Genomic DNA, 20,377 nt, shown 5'->3' with positions numbered 1-20,377 from the left:
ATTGCAGTGTCCATCATCAGGGCAGATGTCTATGTCGAAACGTTGGCTAAAGAAGGAGTTAGCGCAACACGGCATAATACCCCAAAAACAAATAACAAAAATACTTTTGGCCGTGAAAATCTTAAATCATATTTAATATAAGAAGAGTTACCTATAAAAAACAAATATTAATATAACATTTTATAAACGTAAATAAAATGTTTAATTTGATATTATTCGTCTCTCATCTGTTCGATCACGTATATGGCCACTTCATGAATCAATGCTCCCATCGCTGCTTGAAGGTGACCATGGGATAATTCACGTTTTTGAAAAACGAACTTCAATATTTGTGTTCCTAATTTAGACGGCCGATCAAAACACGACCGCATGCGATCATATAAAAATAATCCATATTATTAATTTGTTCGCTTTTGGGAACAACTCATAGAAATCTTCTATCTCCCTTACTGCCAAGAGAAAACACCACGCTTTATATTCAAATCTAAAAGTTAACCACAGAAGAATTAAAATGTACACCTTTGTGAAACTAAATGTTCCGACCGCAAAATTATGAAACTTCGTGAATTATTTACTAATTATTTTTATATTAAACGATAAAAAGCGAGGGGACATTAACGTTTTTAATACATTTGTCTACTTAAATGGGTGTTTTTTCGTGCTGAGCCATTTTTATTTTTTTATGTTTGTTTTCAAAATTTAAATATTTCAAAAATTGTATATTTATTTGTAACAATAAAATTCGAAAGCGTATTTCATCACATTTCAAAAACAGTTTTTCGTTTTCGAATATGTTAAGAAACAATCCATTTATTTGGATTTGACCTGACAGAATATGCCAGAGACCTAAGGGGTTAATAAGTAATGTTTCTTGTATGATAAGCTAACTACTTGCATACTGACTTGCCTTCACGCAACATATTCGCAACTTTGTAAAGACAAACTCTGTACTGACGCGTCATCTTGTATGTAGGCATTACAACGTGCGTTAGGATTGATATAATCACAATCTAATTGACTATGATGAGGTAAAATGGAATAACCCCATTTACGTCATTTTTCAAATGATATAAAAAATCATTAAGGTGTCAATTTGAGATTGAAATTATTATTATTCTGAAGCGGGTGTGATTATTTTTAGTCAGCTGTAATAAACAGACTATATATTTTTGGTCAGCTGTAATAAACAGATTATATATTTTTGGTCAGCTGTAATAAAGAGACTATATATTTTTGGTCAGCTGTTATAAATAGACTATATATTTTTGGTCAGCTGTAATAAACAGACTATATATTTTGGGTCAGCTGTTATAAATAGACTATATATTTTTGGTCAGCTGTAATAAACAGACTATATATTTTGGGTCAGCTGTAATAAATAGACTAAATATTTTTGGTCAGCTGTAATAAACAGACTATATATATATTTGGTCAGCTGTAATAAACAGACTTTATATTTGTTGTACTCTTCAACTTAATCTTAGCTCATAAAAATAAAAACACTTCAAATCAGCGGTTGTTTCCTGCCTCTTATCTGCTGATCATTTGACAGATCGGTATGTCGGTAAAAATAACGCATCTTATCTTGACATTTTCTCGAAAACGGCTTCAAGCAGATAAAGAAAATTCAGTGAAACAAATTTCGATTTTCGTAAAAACATAAGAATTTGATTCTTAACAAATGTTATTAAGTGTAAATATTATACAACGATTGTTGGGAGAATCGTCAAAAGTTAGAAAACGGCCTATTTAGATTTATACGAATTTAGATATATAGACTGTGTTGAGTCTAAAAGGCTCACGCTATGCTAAAATCATTCTCAGTGAGAATAATTAATATAGAGTGAAACACACGGAGAAAACTTGAGATAAGAAATACTGTTAATTTATTAAAAATTATTCGCTTTCCTGTTAAAAACAAGGGACTGCGGGCCTTTAACGAATGAATTGTAAGAGTTTGTAACAAAGTATCAGTTGAAAGCAAATGTTTTTTATGAGGGTGACGGAACACGTGTTCATACAAATACTGATATTGATATTGACACACTTATATTGTAGCAAGCCGTCATGATATAAATCACTCATTTTAAAAAGGTTTGGATTTCCAGAGCAAGCTGCGAGTCTGGGCATCGTGATAAAGATTACGCACCGAGTTCCATTTAAAATGCTGCCATACTGTAGGCACCATTGATAAACGAATCATAACATCAAAATCCTAATAACACCAAATACCAACTAATTTTACGCGTGAAGTCTAAACAAAGCGCTTTTGTCATACTGTCGACTAACAGTACATTGAATCGAATTATGGCATAGGCATTGTATTACTTTCTTATGACATAGTATATATAATAGGCATCATATTTTGGGGGACAAGGGCGAGTGAGTTTTGAAGTTCCGTTGAGCCCAAGTGGGCCACACACTTTTACTTTCGGCGAATCTTATTACGTGAACGCACTACGTGAGAACTGCTGAGAACCTTCCGCCTTTTAAAACAAGCTGACATTCAAAATAATGAGTCGAGTCTAAGGGCGAGTTGTTTCGGAAAAAATCACGTGTGAGAAAGTCATCACAACGTCAATCCACTCAATTTTCCATAAATTGGGTTGTTTCATCGTCCGTCAAGAGAAAATTCAACGAAATATTCATGAAAATGTGATCAGCCGAAATCGGCCGGTTAACGCGATCCGCCATTTTGAAAAAGATTGACGCATGCGCGAACGTCACAATTGCGGTCTGACATATCGTATGTGCCAATTACTGGTGATAACGACCCTCACTATTTTGGCAAATAACGCAAAGAAAACCCAACGATTAAAATTTACGAAGTTGAAGGTTTTGTGGGAAGAAGTTTAGATACCTTTTCTACATAAAACATTGTCGAAATTCGTTTTTATATCGTTGGTTTCCGTGATTTAAAATGACGAAAAAACTGGTAAAACTATTGAAAAACTACAAGTTTGTTTCTTTTGTCGACCAACATAGTAGCCAGGTGGCCTGGAGATACCCATCTTTTTAATAGTAGCAGCATCAAAGTAAGGTTGGAATGCGGTGAGTTTGGAGATGAAGTGATTGTTGGAGATGGTGGTTATGGAATAAAGCCATATTTACTAACACCCTTAAGGAATTCCGTTTCTCGAGAACAACATTTATATAAAGAAAGTCAGATCAGGACCAGAAATGTTGTTGAAAGAACTTTTGGAGTTGTTAAAAGATGGCTTCCAGTCCTTTCTTCATAAATTAAAATGCAGGTAGGTACAAGGGATCATTGTAACAAGATCAACCACCTGTATTCATAGACCCCTTGGACGAGGTTAACGATGTACTGGTGCAAGCACCAATCTTTAACAGGGGAGATGACCACGTTCGTCAAACCCTCATTAACTCATATTTTGCCAGATTGATGGACTAATAAATAGTAAAATACTACCCAGCACAAAAAGCCCTATCTTACCTCCTTCTGTACCACTAGGCCTATCGTCCCACGTGTCGGTAAGGAATCCACATAAGCCGAGTGCTGTAAAACCCTGCAATGCAATAGAGGTTCCACAGTAGACCGCCTTATAAACTGTTTTCTTACTTTACTTCTCTGTGCAGAACTCGGTTTATATTGATTCTTTACCAACCCATGGGGCGACACTTTCTGTAACATCTTCCGCCTGGAGACTCGAACACATGTGTACAATCTCTTGGTACATGAGCGAAGATAATAAAAGTCTTTTGAATTTCAAAACAATAATGTCTTTATTCAAAAATAGCTGTACCCCGCCACGTGTTGCTGTGGCTCAGTCTGTTTTACCTGTCACAGGTGTCATCTAAATAATGTAGGTATGTATATAAAAACACACGCATATTTGAATGCAACATTGTGTCTAAATTTCAAAGCAATCAATGAAGAACTTTCAGAGATTTTCAACAAACGACCATTTACATATATTCAGAGATAGATAGTTAACATGTACAAAATAATTAATGTAACGATAAATCTTCTATTTATTTTATACTTTAATGTTTATAAACTTAGTAAATTACTTTGTTTAATAATAGAGAATACATACTATTAGAAATGTTTTGAACAACTATCTCACATATACATATATTATGTAATATGCATTGGATCATTATTGAATGTGAATAACTTAAGTGTAACTGCATACTCCTACCTAATTTCATAAAATAAATAGAGTACCAAGATGTAGTATATTCTTTTATTTGTATTTTACATAAGTGAGGAACAAAATATATCAAAATAATATAACAAATTAAAATAAAAGAGAAAATAAGTAAGGCACCTAGGTACCTACACTGTAGAAATTGAAAAAAAAAGATAAATGGACAAATAGAAAAAAAATGAATAAATCGGAAGGTTGCGGGTTCAATTTCCATCAGCGGCATTTATTTTTTCTCAGAGTTTATTTATTTTTAAATATGTATGGGTGTTTCAGACTAATATTTATTGATTATAATAATTTGTTTATATAAATTCAGTTAAAAATAAGAAAATAAAGGTTTAAAATAATGTTTATGGTATTTTCCAATTATGTCCTAAATCCTGTATTAACAATTAGTTAATGTTAATTAAGTATTAATCTTAAGTGTACCGTACCATACCGTCTACAGTACCATACTTATCTACCAGGTAACTATGGTACTGTATATTATCTCCATATATAGTTAGTAATAACATAGATCATTCTAGAAATGTATTACATAGTAAATCACATCAAGGTCGCTGTAGCGACTTGATTAGCGATTGATTAGCGATTGTGATTATTTATTTTTTATTAATGCCCTGAAAAAAGTAAAATTATACCGGTACACTCTCTCGGAAGAAAGAATAATTTACAGCAAAAATACATACTTATACAATGGGAAAGAAACATTTAAGAACATAATATAATGGACTAGTTAATTGTGGGCGAATGCATTCATTCATCTTGTTCTAACAATAATTGACAAACATTAGAAAGAACACAAAAGATTATACGGCCCATAAAGTAAAGGTCACACAGCATTAAAAATATGCATAATATAAAAACCTGGACATGCCATGCATAATATTGCATAAAATGCATTTTTTTTAATTTACAGTTTTAAAAGGAAAGAAAAGAAAAATGCGGTCTTACTGGAGTACCCCGTCGTAAGTACACAATGTACATTTGTTAGTATTATCATGTAATATAATGTAGGTAATTGTGAAGCCAGAAAATACTTCGAATTGTGTACATAAAAAAGAGAAAAATTATTAAAATTAATATTAGTATATTAAAGAATTCACCCAGTAGATAGTGAACAGAGGGGAATAAACTGCTTTCATCTCAGTTTAGTTTTAGCATGACTCCGATATTACTCGTTCTTGTCTCAATAATCCAATTTTTTTTAAACCGGAAATCGGTATGTATAATAGGGGGCACTCCTGTCAAAAGGGTTGGATTTGGATGCTTCAACAACATGAGAATACATTAACTAATAAGATTATTATCTTAAGTAAAGCAACGATAGTGAAATACAAATATTTTGTACTCAAATCTACTAACAGTTTGTTTGAAAACTTGTATTAAGTCAGTCAACAAATTCGTTTACATTTAAATGAGATGAAATTGCTTTTAGGATTGAGGTTTCTGGGGCGCTGCTATCTAAACGGTTGGATTTGGATGCATTAACAACATTAGAATACATTAACCAGATTATCTTAAATGAAGAACTGATATAAAACTAGGAAACATTGTTTGAAACACAAGTTCTTACAAGTAGTTAGTAAACTGCCGTCAACACCATAATAAACCTCAGCTGTGGCGCTAACCAAACTCCCACCTTCTTCCACCACCAGATAGCTCCTGCAGCACCAAAGTGCTGATGTCATCGTCAAACACGCTAGGGAGTCCGTCAATCGAAGTAGCCACTATGTTCCGCATAAAATTTGTGTCCACCGCCAGTCCTCTCATGAATTTCTCTGCTACCGTCCTTGAAGCATTATTAAAAGTCAATTAATAAACATATATACCTGCATGAATTAAACAAAGCATCAGGGCAACCAATTACTAAATATAACAGTTCATTTAACAGCATTATGGCGTTAAGATTAATACCAATTAAGAAATATATTCCAACCTGCCTTGCCCGACGCTTCATATTTTCAAACTGAGCTCGGAGCTGTTTGACAGAATCCATCGCCATTGAAATCGGATATAAGAGTAAGCCATGTCGCCTCTCATTGTTTGAAGATGACTGCGTCGGTCTTTTTATTGGTGAGAATATGGCTATACTTCCTCACCAACATGGCATCGTTTCCTGAAAACACATTTCATATTTATAAGTAACAAGATCGTACAAGGAATTGCTGATATAAAATTAAATATGCACGGCAAATATTATATTTATTAGGTTCAAAATATATATAGATATTTTATAGTTTCTTATAGATATTTTATTACACATGAAAGCACTATAATATTCCTCGGTAAAGCATTATTAAAGTGTGGCAGAATTCAAAATAATATATAAAAATAAACAAAAAGATTTGCCACCATTCCATGGCAGAACATTCAAAAAATAAAACGCAATGCTTTTAGAAAGTTCATTCTCACAAAGTTCAAGTAATTTTACTAACGATAAGTATATACACGTATCGCAAATGTTTTCATAATGATCGTTTATCTCGTTTAGAAGACGAAATTCCACAAAATATTATCAAGCTTTACATAATGGTTTTGCGAAAATAAAATGCTCACTTACGTATCTATACGGTTCCAAACGTGTATTATTTATTAATAAGGTTCATATTTATTATGGCAATAAGGTATAATTTACAATACTTACAGTAAGTTGGGATCCATTATAAGTTGTCAAAAATTGAGATGCCTAAATGAACAACAAAAAATCACACAAAACAAGCAATCCAACGAAGTGACGGCGCGGCGGGAAAAAGTTTTGACAGATTGTAGATTGATAAAAATACGAGGTGTTGCCAGCGTAAAAATAATTCCTGTCTCGCAAAAAAATTATTCTCTGCAATAATTGCCCGATTCGGCGGGGAACACTGGAACGGATTATTCAAATATAACGGAAGCTTTTTCGGAGTTGAAACAACCCAATTTGTATTTGAATAAAATCGACGTGAAGATTTTTTTACATTTGAATAGAACTCGGGAATCTGAATAATTGTTCAGCTTTTCCGAAACAACTCGCCCTAAGTATAATGAAAAAAGAACGAACTTTTATGCTCGCCGAAAAAATTAGAGTTACAAATACTTAATACGTAATATATTCTTTGTCAACCTCGCATATTCCCGTCCTAAAATATTTAGACGGCTGAATTCTTATTTCAAAAGGAAATTGACTCTTCCACCGAGAAAATGTGTCAGTTTCCTTTTACATTTGCCTACGCATCAGGTCTTGCTAGGAAATTATGTTTTAGTAAATTTAGATCGGAGTTTCAAATGCATACTAAACTTCACTCCAATATAGCGAATATAAAGGCAAGTTTAAGTATTCTAAATTTGTCTGCAAAGGAAGCGTTAGACCAATAGCTGGGTTTTAGAAAGGAGAATCATTCATTCTTCCAATAGCTCAAGTCGTATACTTACATTAAAATTGAATAATTCATTTGAACCGGAGAGGATTAATTTACTTGCAAAAAAACCGTTGGCTCAAGATGTGTCACTATTTCCCAGAAATCATGACACCAACCACACGCAGTGGACATAATGTTTTCCCGTCTACTAATATGCTAATATATTGCTCAAACAAACGCATGTCACATAGTACATAAACATGTATTACGCTGCTTATACACGTACGAACTAAAGCGCGAGCCGAAAGGTACGAAGTAATCAACAGCGCAAAACGCCGCTTGCGGTTGCTTCGGTTCGTACTTGTATACGCAGAATTAAAAGTGCTGGATTTGAAAATATTTCAAGTTCGAGTGACGTGACATCGGTCCCAGCGGAAGAGGTTCCATACGATAGTGTGACACTATGTACAAAAATATTGTAGTTATTACATGGAAGATAACGATGCCAATCAGTCAGTATGTAAAAATAATAAGGGACATTATTGAGATAAGGAAGAAATTACAGTAGTAATTTAATTAATTGACCACAAATGCTATTCATCAAATTTTAAGGATGCGATGAAATGGGCTCAATGGAAAATGAATGTGACGATAAAAAAATGTACGTACGTACCCCTCGATTAAAGATCTAACGAGGACAACGACTTTGAATAAAATTGAAACTATAAGCCCTAATTAATAGTATAATCCTACGCACAAATCGTCCTGAAAAAGGTGCAAAAGTCAGACTGCTATTATTACCGAGGGTCCTACTCCTAGGGCTATTTAAATTTGATCCTTTTTTTGTGATGTGATACATTTATTTTACCTGAGGGCTACAGACAATCTTCAATTTGTGCTAAGGCATTGATTATTTTTGCATACATTTACAGTTATATTATACCTGACTATAAAATGTAATTCTAGTGCTGACATGCCATAGAAATACCCTTCTCTCTAATTTTCCGTGTATTTCTACTGTTGCTAGATAGCCGAAATATATTTCATAATTTGAACGTAATTTCAATAAAAGAATTTAATACTAGTTTGATAGGTATAATTTATAATTATTAAAACTCGAAGTATACAATCCGTGCGGTCGTAAAATGTAGAGTTAAAAAATAAACAGAATTGAGTGTCGGCTTTCTCTCTCTCAATTTAGAGCGGAAATTCGGAGGTAAACATTCTCTTCGTGCGGCGTTAAGTGTGTTTAAACGTGCCTACTGTTTACCATTGAGATAGTATACATGGATGTCTGTATAGAGTGTTAAGGGACGTACTTAACTTACTTTTAACCAGTGATTCCTGGTATTATTTGTAGTAAAAAATGTCAATGAAATTTTGGAACCTGGTAACTTTCTACACTTTTTTTTTCAAAAACCGAGCAAAAAAAATTCTTCCACGTGTTTTGATCACTGGTCACTGACCAACCCCTGACCCGTATCCTAACTTTTCAAACCCTAATGTTTTAAGTTGAAAAAAAAAACAAAAATATTTTACCGGATTCAAATATTTAATTTACAGTTTTTACGCCAGTTAATGTTAGGAATTACTGGTTAAAATAAGTCAAGTACGTCCCTTAACACCCTGTATAGCATATACCTAAAAAGCCCTGGACGGAGGAATTCGAGAACAATTTGAAGCCGCGGGGTGAGGGGAAGATGTATAAAAAATGCCAAGGTCTACAATTTTTTTTAATGACGTATCCTATTCCCTGTCTCATCAAATACCCCAAAAAATCATAAGCCACTATATCAGTGTGAACAACTATATAAATAAAATAATAATAGTCAATTACGCACCACTTTGCGTACAAATCAGTTCAAAAGTTAGTCATACAAGATGGCTGACAGGCAATTTCCCTTCACGCTAGATTTGACTTTAATGTCATTCATACAAAATCGCACTAATACTCTGTCCAGGACTGTTTAGGTCCGAGCTGTATGGTATAGTAAGACTTGTACGAGATTACCTTTGAAATAGAATACTCGTTTAACTCGCTAGCAACGATTCAATTCTTCTCACATTGGCTCACAAAACAAACGTGGGTTACTGGCGTTCTGCGTTCTGTATCCTCAAAATTATACTCAAACAGATTTTATCTCACATGTCCGCCGATTCTACTGGACCAGTTCCGGGCTTATCATACGTCTGGCTGACCGGTCAGTTCCGGGGGCGGAAGTACTCTCGTCATACAGTGTGCGTGATAAAATATACCAAAACGATTTACCATATCTCACCACAATATATTGAGATACTAGAGTGCAAGATTGAATGAATTACAAAAAAATAATATAACTAATTGGTCGCATATTTTTACAATTTTAGAAAAGGGAATCTATGAGAAGCTATTTTTTAAAATTAAACAATAATAATTTGGCATTTATATAGCGCAGTTTAGTGTCATTTCACTTCAATTTCGCTTTACTGTAACAAACTTAAAAACGGTAATTTATGGATATCAGAGTGATGCGTTATTAAGTGGATATTCCTGGGAGCCCTAGACCGATGTAAGTATAATGAACCAGATTAAGAATGGGAAGCTTAGAAGAGTTGGACGTGCACGGCAGAAGGACGGAGAAAGTATTGTAAGGAGAACATCTGACGTGCAAGTGAAAGCAAGAAGTAGGGGATACCCCAGAAAGACATGACACGATTAAATTGCTGGAATTCAGGTGTCAAGAGGCGGTATATCAGACGAGTATGAATGCATGTGAATTGAGCCAGGGATGTGTGCCGAGAGAGATATGTTATCCAGCGTTATATCCTAAAATCCTCCAAATTAAGTGATATCCAGTTATTTGCTATCCATTCTGATACCCGTGTAAATTAATCAAATCAGAAAACGAATATGTCGACAATGCCAGTCAACAAGAATGTTTAATGTTTACTAATCAAATCCCCTTTCGGCGAACCACGAGCACATATGTTGCTAATAGTAAATAGTTTAATAGGATAGGCAACGTCAGATTCAAACACTATTTCTACGAATGGCACATTGTAATAATACGTACTAAGAATAAGGAAGTTGAGTAAAAAATATTTTGACTTATAAAAAATATGTTCATGTAGATCAAAAAATATCGATTCTAAATATGTAAATATATTTCTATATCATTATTCTTAGAATTAGTTAAACGTTCTTGAAAAAGCATTCAATAGCAATAGACTGTATACGCTCCACGATTGGTCGAAAGAATTCTGACGTCACATGTGTCGTGATTGTACGTACAACAGATCACCTATGGTGCATCTCTTTCTATTACATGAGAGATGGTCGGTTTAGATGAGAGAGGTGTATAGGCCAAAGGTTTATTTGGGTTTGTCAAATATATGTACGTATTTGTTGTTATTATTATATGAAATGGATTTCTAAAGATACATATTCGTACAGTGCTTTATAATAATATGTTGTTTATTGCATAACTTAGAAGTTTTTATTATTATACATGTCACATAGCATGTGATACACTTCAGGCCGCCGGCCGCCCAGAAAAGTCAAACAGTGAACTGGGCTGTAAACCGTTATTTTACTATTGGTCTTTACTTTTCTGCGCGGTGGTCCTGAATTCGCGCGGGGAACGTCAACAAGTAGCGACGGCAATACCGTACAAGTACCGTACCGGGCGAGAAAAGCAAATATTCTAACTTAAAATATTAATTTAACTATGAAATCTTAATCAATTTTCTTTTTTTTAATAACATCAATTCTAATAGACGGTTAACATTGGTAAAAAAATTACTGGAATTCCTTGTTGAAGAATTACAAATTTTTCGATACAAAATGCTTATGCGACGTGGTTTTCACAGTTCGAGTGACGTCATACCACACCCCGCCTCTTACCGCTCGGATTCCGCTCGTTTTGGCGGGCTTAATAAAATTTAAACTTTGAGAATTAATTTAATTATGAAAACAAACTTTAAAAAAAAAAAAATACCAGTATTTAAGTTTGAATGCGAACATTGATAAAAAAAAATAAAAAAAATGGACTCAACTTCCTTATTGCTGATGACTTTTCAGATCACCAGCAACGGGAAGTTCAAAGGATAATGAAGGATGTAGCGAGATTAGAATGTTATTTATTACACGATAAAACAACGTCACTTATTTTTAAAACAACTTCTGATAACCCATTTCAGAAACCGTGAAATCAAAGTAAATTTTGATAAACTTGCTGATTACAAACATTCTCTGACAGTTAAATTTAATGTTTAAATAATTATATTTTAATTTCAAATGGTCGGAGATGGTGCCATTTGCAATTTTCTAACAATGGGACTTGGCTTCGCACTTTTGAGATGATTTAATCTCAGATGAATTCGAATTAAACAATGCCACAAAATTGCCGACACTTCGAATTACTAATGACCACGATTCTGTCAGAATAACTGTCATTAATAATTATTATTATTGTAATTAAAACGCAATTGTGAAAATTAAGTACGACTACTGATTTGAGAAGAAATCTTGACGTCATCACATTAAATTATTAAATCATTTTAATAGTCGTTAAATGTACATGTTAACCTATGTATTTTCAGTGCGAAAACGTATCACAGAAAACAAATTTCCAAAAAATGCCAGGATCCTAAAGCAGTGTATACCGCACATAAATTAACCTTAGAATAATTTAATAAAAGGTAAATACAAATACAAAATGCTTATTTTAGCAACATGTATCAATTTTTCCTTGATTTAACAAATTGTGATTAGAAACCTTCCAAGAAAACATTAATATGAATAGCAAAAAATAAAATAAATATTATTATTTTTTAAGTGAACCCAGAAGAAAAATTTGGGTCCAAGGATATTTAAAAAAAATCGAAACAAGAATATCTGTATAATAAACAGTATTTTTTCTTTTAGCCTTAAACAATTCCCGGCATTGCCCTGATAATTCCTAGTTTGACTGGATTTATGGATGTAATTAATCTCGGGTAATAAAAATATTAGTAATACTTAACAATATTATCAAACACGAAGAAACTTGAATCACAAGATGTCGAATAAATTATTTGCTGCTTATATCGAGAAACCACTTTCAATGTTAATGCGGACGTTACACTGGTATTATTACATTGCGTATTATGCGGTAAGTGAAACATTTAGATTAGATCTTAGAAGGTAAGTTTAAAGTTAAATCATTGTACGAAAAACGTGTGAAGGAAAACCATCAAAAGGATATTTGTAAAACAGGAAAAGGTGTTATTTTTAAAGGCGGAAAAAATGAGAAAGAAATCTCAACAATAAATAGCCGATGGTTTTCGAAACAAGGAACTAAATTCAAGTTCTGTATAGTTTATTTTCAAGTTCTGTTACTATCTCATTATTGACCAACCACAAAACCGAAAAAAAGACAGAGCTTGAATAGAACTGGAAAATTAACTATGAAATTTGATGAATTGTTCAAATTCTGTGAAACAACCCATCGTAAGTTTTAATTTAGAGTTTATTTTTTTGCTAACTGTTCATATTGAAAGAACATTTATTTTAACTTTCCTAAGGTTACAATTTAAATAAAGTATTTTATTTGATTATATCCTTCGCTTCCGAACATTAATGTAACTATTTTTCGAAAAATACCGACGAAATAAGAAATAAATCAGCCCCTATTGGATTCCAATTTCAAACAATTACTTTGTAAACTATTGTGCATTAATTTTTAAATCTATGGTAAAAATAAAGAAATGAAACCTGAACTCCCCTCGGCCGGGGAATTAAGGCGTCATGAATTTTGAACACCTATTTCCACATAGACATATGAATATTAGTAGACCTGCCCTAAGTGATTAAAAGCGTATTATCCCCACTCCCCATACCGGTTCCATTGAGCCGGCTGGGCTCGCGTATGGCCTCAAATGAAATTTGAAAACGTGACGTCATCATTCTTGTGCGAACTATGGTCGAGGCATCATCGGTTCATTTTACGAAATAACACGGCAAAATTTTGACTTGTACTATGAAAACTGGTAAAAATAGATGTGAAAAAAGAGAATAAACCCAATTGTCGTATTACATTCCATATATAAGCATTATTTTACTTTATTTTAAGCATATTCACATCGTATAATATGAATCAGTTGTTACTATCACATCGAGAAACGTCTGGACGCGAAACACAAAGCTGGTTGGTTGCTGGGAAGTAAATTATGAACATTTATAAAAGTGTCTTAACTAAATACTCTGAAACTAACTACGACTCTGAAAATAGAATCTGCCTTACTTTGCCGAATTTGGACTTCGCAAATTTGTTCATAACGTGGCGAGTAATTTGCGCTCCCATGTAAAAATGTCTATTCATTCAAAGCAGATTTTACTTTTAAGAAGTAAATGGTGATATTATAATGCGAGATGCCTATTTACTGTCAGATTGATTTATTGACGAATCACAGTCAGCTTCACTCCCTTCGTTCTTCAACAGTTGATTTTACCCCTCGCCCATATCTTCTCGTCTATTAATTCCTATGTCTGTGTATTTCCATCTATCCCTTCTAGGAAAACGCAAACATTTTAACCTCTCAATGTTATATCCATCACGAGCTACGGAGCATTGATAGTATAATTTTACTGACTAAAAAAAATACTAAAATAATTTTCTTCGTCTGAAGCAGCAAAAACACTTGAATAAATGAGTTATGGCGTCATAAATTTTTCACAGTTTTCTTGTCACAACTTATTTTCCATCGTGAGTTGTGAAGCTATGATAATATGTACGCCGATTTAACTGACCAAAAATAAGAAGCCGTACTGTTAATTTCGTGTTTTTCAAAGGTTATTAGAGTATTGCAGGAAGTAAAGCTATTTCAAGCTAAAAACAGAAAGTCAGAACGTGAGGAGAAAAATAATCGAAAATACTTTATACGCATTAGAAAAAAACACATCGCGTGCGATAAACAAATCAATCTGCAGGAATAGATGTAGTAGTTCTAAAAATATCATCAGTCTTCAATGAATGTCTTGGCATTGGATCCCCCAAGGAATGCCAGCGTACTGTAGAGTTCGACACTGAGCCAAATTCAACTAGAAGTACGTACGAACCTACTCACATTGTACATTGACTTTAGGTACTTACTCTAATTACCAAAACATGCTCGTAGAAATTACGTGTAGCGAGATTCAAACAACAAAATTAACCGAAAATATTCACATATTATTTAATTGCGCAGAATTAACGCATCGAAATATTTATATCAATAATTAAGTACCAGAAAATATTATAATTTACTGTTTATATTCCCGTTTTATTTTACATCCTGGAAAATATAAACCAATATTGGTTACATTATTTGGCACTTTTTGTTTATGAAGTTATGGTTATGACTCTCAGGGCGGTCTAACCGCAAAAAATTAAGCGGGCGTCACATTGACAGTTTAACGCTTAGCGGAAGTATAAAAATAGAGAGGTCTGAAAATTTGTATCGGGTTAATAATGTAAGAAAAAAAAATGAAATAAAATTTATACGAAAATAATAAAATTATGTTGCTTATACCCAATTAATTTTGTAAACAGTATTAAGAAGTTTATTCCTAAAAAATATTTTTTTTTAATATTTAAAAATAAACAAATCATTGACCTGTGTTCTAATGGTATAAAAATGTTAATCTATTTATTAAAACATGCGGATATTATAATATGTTATAAATAAATGATAACCTAACATGAGCTCAATTCCCATTACTGGAGGATTTCTTTGAAAAGTGCTTATTTACAAACCTAATTGCATGTCACCAACTAAATTCTTACGTTTTATAAATTATAAAATGGGTATTCCAGCAATTATGTTGAACACTAGAATTGATAAGTTTTCGGATTCTACAACGTAATACTAGAAGTCAGGATTTATTTCTGTGCAGAAATTCTGGGACTAACTACCATATGTATTCCTCTTTGCCCAGAATACTAATGGAGGAAAACAATTATACCAAGTCAGTGGACATTTTCAATTTATCTTTAAACAAATATAAAATTTTGTTAATGAAGCAATTCAGGTATGTACAATAAATAATGTATATTTCTTAATATTCTCATGTAAAAGCCCCGAAAAAGGGCGTTAATAAATAAATAAAATTATCAAAAAATTCTTCACACACTAATGCATTATGTTATTTTTTCATTGAAGTCGCCCACAATGTATCCTATTGAGAACATTTTTTTAATAAACGCAAGATTTTACCTGATAATTTCACCATTGGAAATAAATTTTACAGGAAAGTTTCACACTCACGAAGAGGTGAGTCAATTTTCTACTAAAGCTTTGAACATTTTATACAGCTTTACTAAATAATGTCAATACAATATAATTTTAAACTTACCTAATTTTAAACAGTTTATCAGTTAAACGAAGATCGAAAGTTATTTCATAAAGCTTCCCATAATGTTTGCGTAGATTAAACTCAATTATGCCATAAAGCAGCTTCAAATAATTTCAGCGAAGTTATAACTCAAGTTAAGATAACTCATCAAAATGACAATTAACACACCGTTAAAAAGTGATATAAAGAAATGAAAAGTGATGAATCAAAAACTAGATTAAATAGGTTACGTAGCTCATTTTTTTTCAATTTTAATGACTTATGTATGACTTCTTAAAGGTGTGTTCAATTGTCACGGTGTTGAGTTATCACGGAACCCAATTTCATACCGGTGCACATAATTTAAACGTAGTCAATTTCATGCAGCTACACATAATTTCTGTGTAAACGTAACTCAATTTCATGAAGCCACACATAATTTCTGCGTAAATGTAACTCAATTTCATGCAGCTACACATAATTTCGATTCAATTTCATACAGCTTCACATAATTTCGATTCAATTTCATACAGCTTCACATAATTTCGATTCAATTTCATACAGCTTCACATAATTTCAACTAAATTTCATACAGCTTCACATAATTTCAACAAATTTTAATAGACTTTCACGGCTTTACACAATTACAACATAGACTTAAGTCAATGTCATACAGCTTTCCACAATTTAACTCAATTTCATACAGCTTCCTATAATTTAAAGGTAGTTTAAATTCATTTTATACAGTTACAAATAATTTCTAACTCAACTTTATAAAGCTTCACATAATCCCAGCGCAACTTCAAAGCAATTTGAAAATGCTGCATTTGATTTCGTTTAACGTAGTTTCAGCGTATTTCCTGCTTCTGGCCACGTGACCCTGTGTGACCTACCGCAGCGGGGGATGCCAGAGCCGTAAGTCAATGACGACCTGGGGGTGGGGGTGGTGGTGGGGTGGGTGAAGAAGGGGGGCTAGGAGGCGAGCAGAGATGCGCATGCGCCACATCGACCGCTGGAATCCTCTCCGCCCGTAATATAATAAAAAAGCAACAAAATCTTGAACTGATTTTGTTACTTTAACGTACTGCAGGAAATTGCTTTCTTTGTGAAATTGTTGAATGATACATTGTAACTTTTTCTAAATCACTTTATTTTACAGCTAACCGAACTATCAAAACCGGCTGGCATCTTGTTATAATAAGTAGAGTGATATTTGAACTTACGTAGTACCTACATAAGGTCATCAATGCTGATTTAAAGGTTGTGGAGAATTTTTGAAAGGCAAAGCAATCACACCAATCAACATTACACTAACATGGAGAAAAATGAATACTGCAAATTTATTAAAAATCTCTTCAAATTATTAGTAATCCGGCTAAAAACGGGATTGCAGGCAGTTTCCTCAAAACTTTTAGTAAATTCCCAATACATGGGGACACGTGTTCACGCGCCTACATTTGCCTTGATAATATACAAATGCGGAAATATTAGGATTTTTATGAACACGTGTTCCGACAACGTGATAACACATTCGTATTTTACTAAATGTTTATTAGGAAATCTGTCAATTCATACTTTAAGAGCCTGCTGTCCAGTTTATAGCCGGATTACAAATGATTTGAAGAAATTCTTAACTAATTAGCAATATTCAATATTAGTATTTTTTCTCCGTGTACCGGGTTTGAAAATGTCCAAATATTATAAACACCATATTTTTTTTATTATTAATATATTTAGTTAGAAAATACAACCACATCATCCGGATTCAGAGTCTAAATGTTGACCGCAAGTGCATCATTTTGCTTCAATTCCCCTCATACACCTTTCAAGAAGTGCTTGCACCTGTAATTTATACAAACTTTTATCATCAATTGGTGAAATATATTCGTAAATCATTATCTAGATAATATTGGTAAGATTAAATTTTGTGTTTATCTTCTACGAGCAGTGATCCGTGTAATTCATCTAAAATGTACGTTTAATTTAATTAGTACCACCAAACTAGAAACACCATAAAATATAATAAGCAGTAATTGTTGATTGAAGTACTAGTACATATAGAATTATTTGGCGGGTAGGAAATAAGCCGACGTGGTTTAGTGGTCCAGAGCGTCTGACCGGACATCAGAAGGCGCGGGTTCAATTCCCGTCGGCGGTATTTATTTTTACTCGGGAGATATTTTCAATTTGTATTGATATTACAGGCGACTAAATATTTCTTATAATAATTTAGAAACACCATATTAAAATCACTTGTTTATTGAATATTTACACCAACTTGAAACTTTGTCTTAGAGGTTGTATAGATTTAGGCTGAGCAAACCAATGTAAAGTGTACCACGTTAATATTGGTAAAAACAGCAGGAAAAAATTAAGGTGGGTAGGTACTACGGACCTTTCTTGGGAAATCCCACAGACATAGGAATTAATAGACAAGAAGATAATGGCGAGGGGTAAAATCAACTGTTGAAGAACGAAGGGAGTAAAGCTGACTGTGATTCGTCAATAAATCAATCTGTCAGTAAATAGGCATCTCGCATTATAATATCACCATTTACTTCTTAAAAGTAAAATCTGCTTTTGAATGAATAGACATTTTTACATGGGAGCGCAAATTACTCGCCACGTTATGAACAAATTTGCGAAGTCCAAATTCGGCAAAAAAATTCGGTTCTATTTTCAGAGTCGAATATTTCGTTTAAGTATTTAGTTAAGACACTTTTATAAATGTTCATAATTTACTTCCCAGCAACCAATCAGCTTTGTGTTTCGCGTCCAGACGTTTCTCGATGTGATAGTATATGTTTCTAAAACTGATCTATATTATACGATGTGAATATGCTTAAAATAAAGTAAAATAATGCTTATATATGGAATGTAATACGACAATTGGGTTTATTCTCTTTTTCACATCTATTTTTACAAGTTTTCATAGTACAAGTCAACATTTTGCCATGTTATTTCGTAAAATGAACCGATGATGCCTCGACCATAGTTCGCACAAGAATGATGACGTCACGTTTTCAAATTTCACTTGAGGCCATACGCGAGCACAGCCGGCTCCAATGGAACCGGTATGGGGAGTGGGGATAATACGCTTTTAATCACTTAGGGCAGGTCTACTAATATTCATATGTCTATGGGAAATCCTCTGAAACAATGGGGATCTCATTCAAATGCTGTAATATTACGGTGAGTATAAATTAATTTCGTAAGGTTTATTATTTTATTTTTATTTATCGGTTTTACGCCCATTTACATGGATTTTAATAACAGATAGTTTGTTAAACCGATAAACTGAATATGAAACAACATTTGTAAAAAATAAAACAGTAACGTAAAATAATATAGAAACTAGAAAAATACTGCATATAAAACAGATCAATAAAACTACAGTACCAATGCTACTATAATTTTTAGATTCAACAAAGTGCTGGTATAGATTACGCTTAATTCTATAAATGGAGTCAGTAAATATATCAACAGTAACCCCAAACTTGTTGCCCAGTTAATGCATTCTATTGGTTAGTGAGTGTGTCTGATAGTTGACTGTGTATGTATTGCAGAAGAATGTTACATTTTGTCTTGTGTTCCTAGTCGGCACATGGAATTTAATAGTGGCAACGATGGCATCATGCGTAGGCAGTTTGTTTATTGCTTTACTACGCTTCAGTATGAGCTTTATATATTCAATCTTACATATATTCTGTGACTTATCTACACCAAATTTTGAACAGTTGCTACTTAGGACCCTGTGAAAATAAAGGCACCACCATGTCTCACTAACCCCTTATCAAAATATTATTGAGTTCGATTCAACATTTTGTTCAAACTACCTAACTAACCATCACACAGGGGGTAGGTAGATAGGATGGACCGCCAAACAACTCCGTCTTGGCATACAATTCTAGCTTTATTCACATTCATGCATCGTCTTATACAATATGTTATTGTCTGACTCCTGACATGGCCCGTCTCCAAGTATTTGGTTCACTTAATCGTGCCGTGTCTTCCTCGGGCGTCCCCGACTTCTTCTATTTGCTTCATATATTCTCCTTGCATTCGTTCACTCGCTCTACATGTCCAAACAATCTAAGCGTCCCTTTCTTAATCTTACATCAGCCTTGCATGTAGGTACATCGTTGGACTATACAAAATAAAGACATCAAAATATAAGTTGTACGGTAATAATCGAAATAAACAAAACGAAATTTTTATTGCGCAATTACATGGAAAAGCAAAAGTGTATTTCGGAATGGAGTAAGATTTAAGATTTAATAAAGTAAGATTTCAAAACTAAACAGATACCTACATGTTTACATATTTTCTATGAGATATATAATGCGTACACTTAACACAGCGCCCTTGAGGTGATTTCTCACGAAAACGGCGCTATATAAATTAGCCAAATATTATTATTATGTGTGCAGGCGACTAAAAGAGGAACGGATGAATCTTTTTTACAAATCCATTGATATTTTTGTACGTACAAAATCCATACTAGCAACCCTCGAACTGAGATAAGTATGTCG

At 33.2% G+C, this 20,377-nt stretch overlaps 1 protein-coding gene and 1 long non-coding RNA gene across 11 annotated transcripts in view; both read right to left on the bottom strand.

Annotated features, from left to right (window-relative positions):
• The window catches only part of lap (phosphatidylinositol-binding clathrin assembly protein lap), a 189,394-nt gene that overhangs the window by 164,719 nt on the left and 4,298 nt on the right, over positions 1-20,377 (bottom strand). The window lies entirely within an intron of this gene.
• Positions 3,531-6,931, bottom strand: LOC149417615 (uncharacterized). The gene is made up of 3 exons (XR_016303273.1): positions 6,820-6,931; positions 6,112-6,291; positions 3,531-5,964 (listed from the first exon to the last, which is right to left on the bottom strand). It is a non-coding gene; the product is annotated as an uncharacterized LOC149417615 (long non-coding RNA).

This window comes from Hesperophylax consimilis, chromosome 15, assembly GCF_061612785.1.
Source record: "Hesperophylax consimilis isolate HC1 chromosome 15, BYU_Hcon_1.0, whole genome shotgun sequence".
Taxonomy (NCBI): domain Eukaryota; kingdom Metazoa; phylum Arthropoda; class Insecta; order Trichoptera; family Limnephilidae; genus Hesperophylax; species Hesperophylax consimilis.
This window is presented reverse-complemented; position numbering and strand designations above follow the sequence as displayed.